This window comes from Miscanthus floridulus, chromosome 12 (genome assembly GCF_019320115.1).
Source record: "Miscanthus floridulus cultivar M001 chromosome 12, ASM1932011v1, whole genome shotgun sequence".
NCBI classification, from domain to species: Eukaryota; Viridiplantae; Streptophyta; class Magnoliopsida; order Poales; family Poaceae; genus Miscanthus; species Miscanthus floridulus.
The window spans coordinates 56,728,984-56,741,090 of record NC_089591.1 but is presented as its reverse complement, the minus strand read 5'-3'; the positions used below and the strand labels follow the sequence as shown (position 1 = coordinate 56,741,090).

The 12,107-nt window shown below is 41.4% G+C and overlaps 1 pseudogene; it reads left to right on the top strand.

Moving 5' to 3' along the window:
- Window positions 1-2,345: 2,345 nt before the first annotated feature.
- Window positions 2,346-12,107, top strand: part of LOC136495930 (uncharacterized) — a 51,332-nt pseudogene continuing 41,570 nt past the window's right edge.

Genomic DNA, 12,107 nt, shown 5'->3' with positions numbered 1-12,107 from the left:
CTAAATTGTAAACGATGTCTAAAAACATAATCTATATCTATATCTCTTATAAAGCTAATCCACACTATAAGTCTATCTCAACATGCAAGTCATCCACAACATCCTCCACTAACTATCCACATCATCTTATGTCATCCCACTAACTTATAACATCTTAATATAAGCTATCCACGTCATATCCACTTAATTTTATTCTAAATTCTTCGTAATTCCCGCAGCAATGCACGGGGTATCTTCTAGTTTGGTATAAAAATAAGTACTTAATAAAGATGGTTTGGTTCACACTCGCTTCTCAATCTTCCTAAACATTAGCATGCAATCCTGAACTTACATATGGAAGGTAGTGTCAGAAGAATTAACTCTGGCAATACCTAGCAGCTAATCACGTAAGATGAATGACGGACCAGGATCCTATATAAGGTTCCCCACAGGGCCGACTACTCGCCATTGGTTTGGGCCAGCCCACGATTTGCTTGAGGGTGCAAGACAAGGTGGCGTGATCTCTAAGCTATCAAGGACCAACCTAGTCGGACTACTAGAAAAGTTAGTCTCTGTTATAGAAATAGAACTCCTTAATTGTATGTGACTACGTCTAGAACCATACGCCCTTCCCTCTGGACTATATAAAGAGAGGTAGGAGTGCACCCCTTGTATCTAATCAATCATACATAAAACCCCAACACAAAGGCATCTCGCCTAACTGGACTAGGGTATTATGTTATTCTAGTGGCCTAAACTTGTATAAATCATTGTCTTCGTGTTTACCGCCAAATTATGCATACGTCGAAGCTCTCCAAACTCTTTCATGGGTAACCCGTGATAGGTTGTTAGTCATTAAACGCCAACAATGAATCAGATGGTAGCACATATGACACAAGATTTATATTGGTTCAGGCACATGGGGTGCCCTAGTCCAGTGGGGGTGATGCTACTCTTCTTGTATTTGTATGCTCGGTTATAGGAGTTGCTGCTCCTAGCTACATAGTAGATGGGGTGAAAGAGAATGAGTTGGGATCCCAATTGTGGGCCCCTACTTCCCCTTGTATAGTCTGAGGGAGTAAGGTTACAATGAGGGTGATCGGCTAACAGATTGGATTCCTAGCTTGTTACATGGAATGCGTAACAAATCAATTATATCCTACCATCTAGATATGACGGTGCCAGATATCCTTGATATGGCTTGACCTCCAAGTTGATAGGTTCGTCTAGTCTGCATGTGCTTCATCCTTTGATGTTCCCAGCCTGCCGGACTGTCATAGGTCGAATATATGGTCGATGAGGGTACCCCACGTCCATATATCCGACAGGAGGATATTTAAATAAATGAGGAATGCAATTAATTAGTGTACAACCGATGTCTTTGTCCTGTCCACACAAACCAAATAAAAAATAAAATAATTTGTTGATATCGTAGCCACAAAAGATTGAACAAAGGGTGTTTGGAACTGCCTAAATACCTCATGACTAACGGACTAGGTAGAGTATTTTTGTATGTTCCTTGGTCATGATCTTGCTCCCGTAGGCCACCAAGCATCCGCTGCCACTATGTGCTCGAATCGCACGGTGCCACAACCCATAATATAGGGGGTGTCTCTTAGCTAGGCCGCCTTGTCATCCACGCCCTCCCTTGCCTCTCTCCTCGATTTGTCTTTAATATTAACACTAGTGGTAGGTTCCTCGAGAGAATAAGAGAATAGGAAGAAGAAGAATCATGCATACCCAAAAGAAATAAATGAATTAGAGGAATAAAGAAATGTTTAGTTATATAGTGACCTCAATTTATTGTTGGTATATATTTAATTAGTGTAACATGGAATATTTTAAAATAAAATATTCCATATAGAGCATGTCTCCACTAGGAAGCTTTATAGTTGTCACTACATTGCTATGATTTAGATGTAAATAATATATGGAATTGCCTTTTCGGAGCTCTACAATCAAGTTAAGGTTGGAATACATAACACATAATAATCTAATCAATCTGATAGTGGGTTGAAAGTTGGTAGTAGTACATCTTCTACTCATGGCCAGAAACATACTATTTATGGTGTAAAGAATGACTAGTTTATAATCTATAGTATATATATAGTTCATCCCCAATAACAATATTTAATTCCTCAAATCTCAATCACATTTGCACAACATGATAGATACCTGATCTTCACCATTCATTTAGATCCAACTATTCAAATTATATCCATGTCAACCGGTTCTTTTTGGCTGAATTATTCCTCATGGGCCCCCTTTGCCAGCATGGGACCATTAAGCAACCAAAGCATTAAATGCTCTATGTTGGCTGTCACATAGCCATCGGTAGCGCTCTTTGCCTCTAGTGGCAGGGAGGCATGGAACGTTGTCACAACTCAAAATCAATCGCAGAGGCAAAAGACATGAGCGAGAGCGAGAGCACTCGGGCACCAACCCTGGCCACCACCCACCCAACACAACCGTCGGTGACCTTCATGCCCCCGATGACTAGCCCTGATGCCAGGGCGCTAGCCCCAGCCGCATCCCACCCGACGCATGCGCTTGTCACCATCAAGGCCTCAGAAGCCAACTCCAATGCACCAAGGGATGAGTCGATTAGGCTCTTCCAGTCTGATGCCATAGTGGAGGACTCCCGCCACAATCTAGACTGGGGATCTATTGATGATGAAGATGGTGCCTTCAAAAAGCTCAATCCAAAGGAAGGTAAGTTCTAGGGCAGTCGATCTAGATCTAAAAGAGGAGGATCGGGCTCCTATGGTGCTCCCCACATATTGCTCGTCTTCTACACCCCATGAGGTCGCCCTAATGGTTGTTGATGCTCTGGGGAGTGCAACTAGTGCTCTAGGGAGTGTCACTTGCCCTGGGGTGGTGCTACCAAAGCGAAGCATTCAAGTGGACACCTTCAAGCATGTAGAAGTAGTAATGGAGGAGGCACATCTGGGCCATGGCTCAGACACCTGAATCAGACAAGGGCATAGGAGATGCCTTAACTTCGCCTGACACATAGGCAGGTATCTAGGGCATGCGTGCCATCACCACTACAATAGAGGTAATTGATGTGCCTTTCTCTCCTAATACTCTATCCTCTGCTCTCCTCTTGCCCTAGGTGCTGAACGTACCTTTAGCAGCGGTGCCAACATGCTAGGCCATGACGGTAATGTTTTCATGTGGTTGCCTTTAGTATGCATATGGCCTGCTTGAACTATTTGTTACACTGAACTAGCAAGGAATGAAATTGACATAGTGGTGGAGGAAGAGCGAGGATATTGCTTCTTCACCATCTTCCATCAAGTTACCACTCTAGGCCCATGTTGACATTGGATTGCTAGCAAGCTATAAGAACTACTTCTAGGGCTGGTGCTTTTGGTGCCTTGCTGCAACCATCAGCTCACCTCTTATCGACATCATGTTTGTTGTTGAGCCTGGGTCTACCTCTGATATGACTACCTTGCCCTAAGATTGGCTATAGAAGACCAAGAGCTCACTGTCACACCTGATTTTAAGGATAAAATGCGATGCAAAATCTTATGTGCGCCTAGAGATCAGTCATACACATAAGCCGACAAATTATAGATAGTATCATCACAAGTGTTTTTTATATCACGATTAATATGACATAGTCTTCACATAAATACAATGGAAGTATAAAGATAACTCTCTCGCGGAAGCTCCATCACACAAGGACGTCAACTGGTTGACCACAAGTCTAGTAATCCTCATGAAAGTCATCATTACCATTGCAATTTGTTACCCATCTGAGATTTTTATCCAAATAATGAAAATAAATAAGCGTAAGTACATATCGTACTCAACAAGTGTAACATGGGGTTCATGAGGCTCAAAGGCTTGACATAGGTTTAACAATATTTAGCTTTTTGTCATAATTTTAGCATAAGAGTAGCAACAAGATGTTTTAATCCCAAAGTAAAACACATGATCAATGTAAACATGAGTAATATATAGCAAAAACAATTACTTAATAGTGATCATCTATTCCATAAGGGTTCCCACTCATGACCGTGAGCACAGCTGTTATAACAGTTTTACAGTCTACAGAGGTTGTACACTTTTACTAGTGAGTCATGATACCCATATGCCCAGGTTTATAACTCCCAAAACACTTCCAAGGTGAGCAGGCAGGGTTCACTATGTAGCCTTTCAAATGTTCGTCTAACAAGTTAGGGCTGCTAGGTTTCCAATTGGCAAGCAGATATAGGAACCCACTGTCGAATGGCACAATTCTATCATGGCTATACACATAAGAGTAGATGCTGTCCTATCCCCGTCTCGTCAAGCCCCTCTTACGTCATAAAGATAACCACTAACAAGCTAGAAAAGGTCCTCATACTGAGCTAAAGCCATAGCCATATGGACCTCATAGCTATACTGTAAGTCCCGGATGATCACTTATAGATAAGTTCTTAGGGAGAGGAATCTGAAGCATTTAGAAAGTAGCTAAACACTCCAGTCCCCTTTTTCCTTGTTGCTAAAAAGTCATGTTTTAATGTTTATTGCATATACCATTAGTCAAGTTACAAGATCATGGTTTAGTTGAGCACTAGCAAAGCTACCCAATGCATATCCCATAGGAGTCAAGGCATAAGTACAATTCTAGGAAATCGTTATCAAGGTGACATGCAAATATGGATTGATTATTAAAGTGAATAGGTAACAAGGATGATCCCATGCTATACTTGCCTTGAACAAAGTGTTCCTATTGATCCCACTCGTCAAAGTAATACTCTTGATCACCCACGGATTGCTAACGCTCTATACTCGATAATCACAACAACATACAAGCATCCAGAGCAATCATGCATAGCAAACAAAGACTATAGATTAGAACAGTACACCAACAGCATAAAATCGAGATGAAAAGTTTGTAAAATGAATCTACATCTCGCTACAAACACACATACGCGAAGATCACAAAAATCAGAGCTAAAATGAAGAAATTATGAATTAATCAAGATTTCCTTTAATAAAATAATAGATTAAATCTAACCTCGAATTTTAAAAGTTAAAAACATGCTTAATAGTAGTATAACCAAGTAGATTACATGATTACGAATATAACGCAACTTGAACGGATCAAAACAGAGTTAAAACAAAGTTTTTATAAGCAAAACAAAATCAATGAAAAATCTGTAAATAGATAGATTTAATTCGAATTGAAATAAATCAAAATTGGGATTTTGAATCTGGAGTGGACTACGGGTTAAACTAGAGGGGCGCTTATGCAAAATTTCTAGCCGAAGGGGTATTGGCCGATCTAGGACCGTTAGATTTGAGTTGGACGGTGGGGATTAGATCTAGTAGGAGAGAGAAACCGGCCAGAACAGTGACTAGCGCGGCAGCTGCCATTGACGACGACAAAGGAGCTCACTGATGATCTTGAAACTAGCCCTAGAGACCTCGGTTTGACTCAAGAGAAGCATAGGAAGAAACAGGGAAAGACGGTGAACTCACCACGGCAAATCACAGCGGCGTGGAGCGGATGGAGGCGGCGTGTGGCTTGGGACTGGCAGACAGCGACGATCTGCAATGTCGGTGACACGAGGATAAGCAACCAAAAGCAAGAAAGAAAGGGAAAAAGATCCTGGCAACTTCATGAACTCGAGACAAAGCTCGGCGGCTAGCTTATGAAGACAGCGAGGCAACGAACTCGTCAAAACAAAGGCGACTGACGATGAGATAGGGTTGCGGCTACACTGCGAGCACGATTGGAGGTGGTGGCTGATGCTAGGGTGGAATAGGGAGGTAGGGTGGACACGAGGCTGCTATTTATGAGAGCTCGACATGTGGTTCACGCCAAACTCCATGGAAATAGGGGTGGCGGCAGAGTCCTAGCGGAATAGAGTCTGGGTCGGTGACGACTCAAGGAAGAAGATGGCTGACAAGCAGGCCCAGGGCGTCAGTGGCTCAAGACACGGAGCTGGGATGACAGTGAGACAGACCAAGGGAGAGGGGAGCGGCGCCCACACCGCTTGCTGGGTCCGGCCTGCTTGTTGGGTCGTGGGAGGGGAGTTGGGCCTACGTAATTGGACGGAGTGGAGCTAGGCTCGAGAGACCTAGGATGGCGCTTGAAATTGGCCAGCGGGCCAGAATTCGAGAGAGGGAGAGAGAAAAAAATCCCTTTTCTTTTGCTTAAACACATTTTCAAAACCAAATTCAATTCAAATTTAAATCCTTTAGCAATTTTGATCAGCATCACAAAAATAAGTATGCATCAGCATGAATGCACAAACATGTAGCTAGACCTTATAGTTGATTTTAATTTTAACAAAAGTTATTATTTTTTAAGTTTAAATGCTCCCAAATAGCATAAATAAATCAAATTCACCTATTTAAAAATCTTGCAAATTTTAGGGTGTTACAATTCTACCTCCCTTAAAATGAATCTCATCCCCGAGATTCGAACGATGCTTACTCAAAAAGCTACGGGTATGTTTTCCTCAGATCCTTTTCTCTTTCCTAAGTAGCCTCATCTTCTGTATACCGATTCCACTGAACCTTACACATCTTTATAACTCAGTCCTCATAACCCTTTCTGCCGTCTTCAAGATCTTTATCGGAAATTCCTCATAGGTGAGATCTTCCCTAACTATAAGCTCCTCTAACGGTATCTGCTCCTTAGGTACCCGCAAACACTTCTTTAATTGAGACACATGGAACACATCATGTACACCTAACAAACTCTTAGGCAATTCTAACTTATAAGCCACTTCTCCACGTCTCTCCATAATTTTGAAAGGTCCAATATATCTTGGTGCTAATTTTCCTTTCATATTAAACCTTCTCACACTTCTCATTGGTGACACTTTTAGGTAAACATAATCCCCTATTTCAAAAATCAATTCTCTTCTCTGAGTGTCAGCATAACTCTTCTATCGAGACTACTGCCACTCTCAAGTTATCTCTAATCATCCTTACTTGCTCCTCTGCATCTCTTAAAACATCTAGTATGAACACTTGAGTTTCTTCCGTTTGATTACAAAACAACGGGGTTCTACACTTTCATCCATACAAAGCTTTGAAAGGTGCTATATTGAGACTCTTTTGATAACTGTTGTTATATGAGAACTCTACATAAGGCAAACTCTTGTCCCAACTTGTACCATACTACAACGCACAAGCTCTCAACATGTCCTCTAAAATTTGATTTGTCCTTTCAGTTTGTCCGTCTGTCTGAGGGTGATACGCTGTACTAAAATTCAACTTGGTTCCCAATGAAGTATGTACTTGCTGCCAAAAGTGAGATGTAAATTGAGTACCCCAATCAGACACAATTTTCTTGGGAACTCCATGCAGACACACTATCTTTTCCATATATAATTAGGCCAACTTCGGTCCATTATAATTAGTCTTGACCGGTATAAAGTGAGCAACTTCAGTTAACCTGATCCACTATCACCCATATTGAATCATAACATCCCTGAGTGCGCAGTAACCCAACTATGAAATCCATACCAACTTCCTCCCACTTCCACTCAGGTATCTTCATTGGTTGTAATAACCCCTGCTGGTCTTTGATGTTCAGCTTTAACTCTGACATGTATCACATATAGCAACATATTCAGCAACATCCCTCTTAAGTCCATACCACCAATAATTTTCTTTCAGATCCAAGTATATCTTGGTACTCCTAGGATGAATAGAGTAAGCAGACTTATGTGCCTCACAAAGAATTGCATCTCGTATAACCTTATTCTTAGGCACACATAGTCTTTTCCCAAATCATAGAGTTCCATTATTATCCATACGGAAACCTGGTGCCTTACCAATCACTATGTTCTCTGCTATTTCCTTTAACCTCTTATCCTATAACTGACCATTGTGTATTTCTAGCTCCAATGTAGGCTCTATCACCAACTCTGCTGTATTAGTGATGAAACCCAAATTTAGTTGCTTAAGTTCAGCACACAACTCACTTGACATAGATGCCACTTGCACCTCATTGGCGTAACTCTTCCTGCTAAGAGCATCGGCAACAATGTTTGCCTTTTCAGGATGATAGTGTACTTCTAGATTGTAATCCTTAATCAACTCCAACCATCGATGCTGTCTCAAGTTCAGATCTGTCTGAGGGAAATATAGTTCAAACTCTTGTGATTAGTATAGATATCACTCTTATGTCCAATAAGATAATGCCTCCATATTTTTAAAGTATGAACCATTGCTGCTAATTCCAAATCATGAGTATGATAGTTTAGCTCATGCTTTCTCAACTGTCAAGATGCATAGGCCACTACTCTTCCTTCTTGCATAAGAACACATCCGAGACCTTGATGAGATGCATCACAATAGATAGAAAAGTTCCTGCTCAAATCTGATAAAACCAATACTGGGGCTGTAGTCAACCTCTTCTTCAATTCCTCAAAGTTAGCCTAGGTACTTCTTAGACCACACAAACTTAGCATTCTTCTCCAACAGAGCTATCATAGGCTTGGTAAGTTTAGAAAACCCTTCTATGAACCTCCTGTAGTATCTAGCCAATTCCAAGAAACTTCGAATCTCTCCCACATCGATCGGTTGGTTCTAGTTCAACACATCTCTCACCTTGCTTGTATCTACTGCTATTCCACCATTAGAGACAACATGGCCTAGGAAAGAAACTTCCTTCAACCAAAACTCACACTTGCTTCGCTTAGCATACAACTTGTGTTCCCTAAGCTTTTGCAAGACCAACCTTAGATGTTCAGCGTGCTCTTCTTCCATTTTTGAGAATACCAATATATCATCGATAAATACCACCACAAACTTATCCAAAAACTCCATGAACACCTTATTCATCAAGTACATAAAGTATGCAGGTGCATTGGTCAATCCAAAGGACATAACGGTGTACTCAAATAAATCATACCTCATAGTAAAAGTTGTCTTGGGTATGTTAGTTGCATGAATCTTTAGCTGATGATAACCAGAATGAAGATCAATCTTAGAGAAAACACAAGCACCTCTCAACTGATCAAACAAGTCATCAATTCTAGGTAGTGGGTACTTGTTCTTGATAGTAACCTCATTTAGTGACCGATAATCTACACACATCCTCTGGGTACCATCCTTCTTGTCAACAAATATAACCGATGCTCCCCAAAGTGACAAACTAGGATGAATGAAATCATTCTCCTGCTACTCCTTTATTTATTTCTTAAGTTCCTCTAGTTCATTAACCCTCATTCTATATGGACGCTTAGCTATAGGTGCAGTTCCAGGTAATAATTCAATAATAAACTCAATGTTATGGTCAGGTGGCATACCTGGCAAGTCATCGGGAAACACATCTAGAAACTCATCCACTACTAGATCCTCCTTATTGGCACTATCATCAAGCTGGTTCACTATGGCTATCGAATGCTTCTGCACTACAACATCGACACTGATTCTATCCCCATTCGGTGCGGTCACAACAACTACCTTCTCCTGACACTGAATCACTGCTTGTTGTTGCATCATCCAATCCATACCCAGAATCACATCAATGTCAGATGTTCTCAACACAATGGGGCTCACTTTGAACTCTATCCCCTTAAAGATAGACTAGTTGTAAGACAACGACAAGAAGCTTGTATACTACCTCCTGGTGAGTTTACTAGTATAGGATTTTTCATGGCACATAAGGGTATGCTATGCGTTCTAACACATGCTTGTGATATGAAAGAACGTGAAGCTCTAGAATAAAAAAGAACAGTGGCAGGAGTGGAATTGACATCAAACGTACCGAGCATGACTTCTGGTTCTACAAGCGCCATCTCTGTAGACACATGATTCACCTTTCTCGTGTTGGGTGCTGGCTTCTGAGGTGTTCCTTTCTGATTATTATGCTGACCCTGGGGTGTTAGCTGATTCTGCTTCCTAGGACAATGGTTAGCATAATGCCTAACTTCTCCACAAGGATAGCATATGTTGGGGGTGCTAGGTGCACTGGTCTTCATGGGAGTGTTGTTAGGTGCTCCTTGTCATGGTGTCTGCTGGCCACTCTTTTGCTGGGGGCATTGATTGCCATTCTGCTACCGGTTCGGGTTGCGTGTCCACTGATTAGGTGGCCTCGAGTGCCTCTACTGGAAGCTTTGCTACAGATTGGTGCATGGACGAGTATTACTCCCAGAGGCATGTCCCTAAAGCCTACTCTTCTTAGCCTCTATCTCTTTGGCTTATTGTTAATAACAATAGCGTGGTTCACCAACGTCTAGAAATTAGGGTATGTATTGGACATAAGCTGGAGTTGCAGACCATCATGCAACCCCTTGAGAAAGTAGCATTGCTTATCAGCATCATCAGCCACCTCATTCAGAGAATAACATGACAACTGAGTGAATTTCTCACGATACTCAGCCACAGACATAGACCCCTGCTTCAATGCTCTGAATTCCTCCTACTTCAGCTCTATCAATCTTTCGGGTATGTGGTAGGATCTGAAATTTTCTCTAAATTCCTACTAGGTGACAGGAGGAGCATTATTGGGATGTCCATACTAGTATGCCTCCCATTAGTCTTGAGCTTCTCCCTGGAGTTGTCCTGACACGTACAACACTTCTACTGGTCATCGCACTGCGCTATGTTGAGTTACTTCTCCACTGAATGAAGCCAATCATCTACTTCCAGTGCATCAGTGGCATGAGAAAACATTGGGGGCGGCCCTTCAAGAATTCACCACACTTGTCACGTGGTGCCCCACCAATTGGAGGATTCTGTTGATTCTACACCAAAGCTTGCATAAGTTGTGTCTGCACTACCAGAAGCTGCTCAATAGTAGGTGGCAGTGGTGGTGGATTTGTGGGAATACCTCCATGACCTCTACCTCTTCCTCTTTCGAACATCTGACATCCAACACAAATGTTCAAAATTTTAGAGATTTCCAAGTTATAGACACTTATAGAGATATAGAATACATTCTGAAAAATTTCTAGACGAGTTTCAACATCAGCAGCTCAGTAAAATAGTTATATCTAGAGTTGTAGATATCCAAAATAGGTGTTCTTTGCATGGTTAGAAAGCTTAAGAAATTATCTACAACTTTTATTCAGATCATATTCCCAGATTATGCATTAGGTTAATCAAAATAAGATACAACCAAAACTGTTCTAGATTCTAGACTGCATAGAAATTCAACTTGAAACAGCTATATCTCTCAAACTACAAAAGATATAGGGGTGATTCCAGTGGAATTAGAAATATACTTAAGTCTAGTTATTCCCATAAAAATTTAATAATTTTTGGTCAAGTATATTTAGATGGTCATTGAGATAAGAGCAGACTGCTATGAAAAATAGATCCGAAGAACAGGATGTACCAAACCCAACTATTTATTCATTAAACTTAAACTTAATATTCTTAACTATGAACTTGTGGACATGCCCACAAAGTTCCAGCACTCATTACAAAAATTCAAATAAAAAATAAACATAATAATAAATTAACTAGGCACACCAAAGTTCACACCACACTACTAGACTTGACTTGACTCAACTTGACCCGTGATACTAACGTCTTATTACATAGAAAGGAACTCCAACGCCTATGGGCGAGGTTTATGGGGAAGCTTCTCATAAATCCTTGGCAGGATGGGGCACGCCCTTTGGTCATCTATCACTTGTTGGTATCTCTTAAGAGACTCCTCCTGTGCCTTCAACTAATCTTCCAGTTGTTGATTCTTCTCTACTAACTGATAGGCAAAGTGTAACATCACTTGAGTAGTTGGTTCCATGCCTTCAGGGTCCATTATTGCTCATTCCAATTCAGGGTGTTGGCGAGGGAGGAATTGATACTGATCCTCCTTCATATCATCAAAGTGGCGGCCATAGAGACCCATGCAGGCTTCAGCGGCTATGCCTTCTATGCTATCTTCCATGGTGGCACGATGAGCATGATGCACATAGTTCAAGTCCAGCAGGTATGCTTCCTTCTCTTCATCCCTAATGTAGATGCACACCCTAGTCTTCCAATAAGTGTCCTCCAAAGGGTGTGTATGCTCATCACAGGCATACTACACAGCTACGTCCCAATCAGCGTAGTAGGTCTGAAGGACCCCCTTAAGTCAGTGGTGCAAAATGGAGGATTCACACCTTGGCTTGTAATAGAACTTTGTAGTCCATCCCATGGTAGGGGCTTGCTCATCT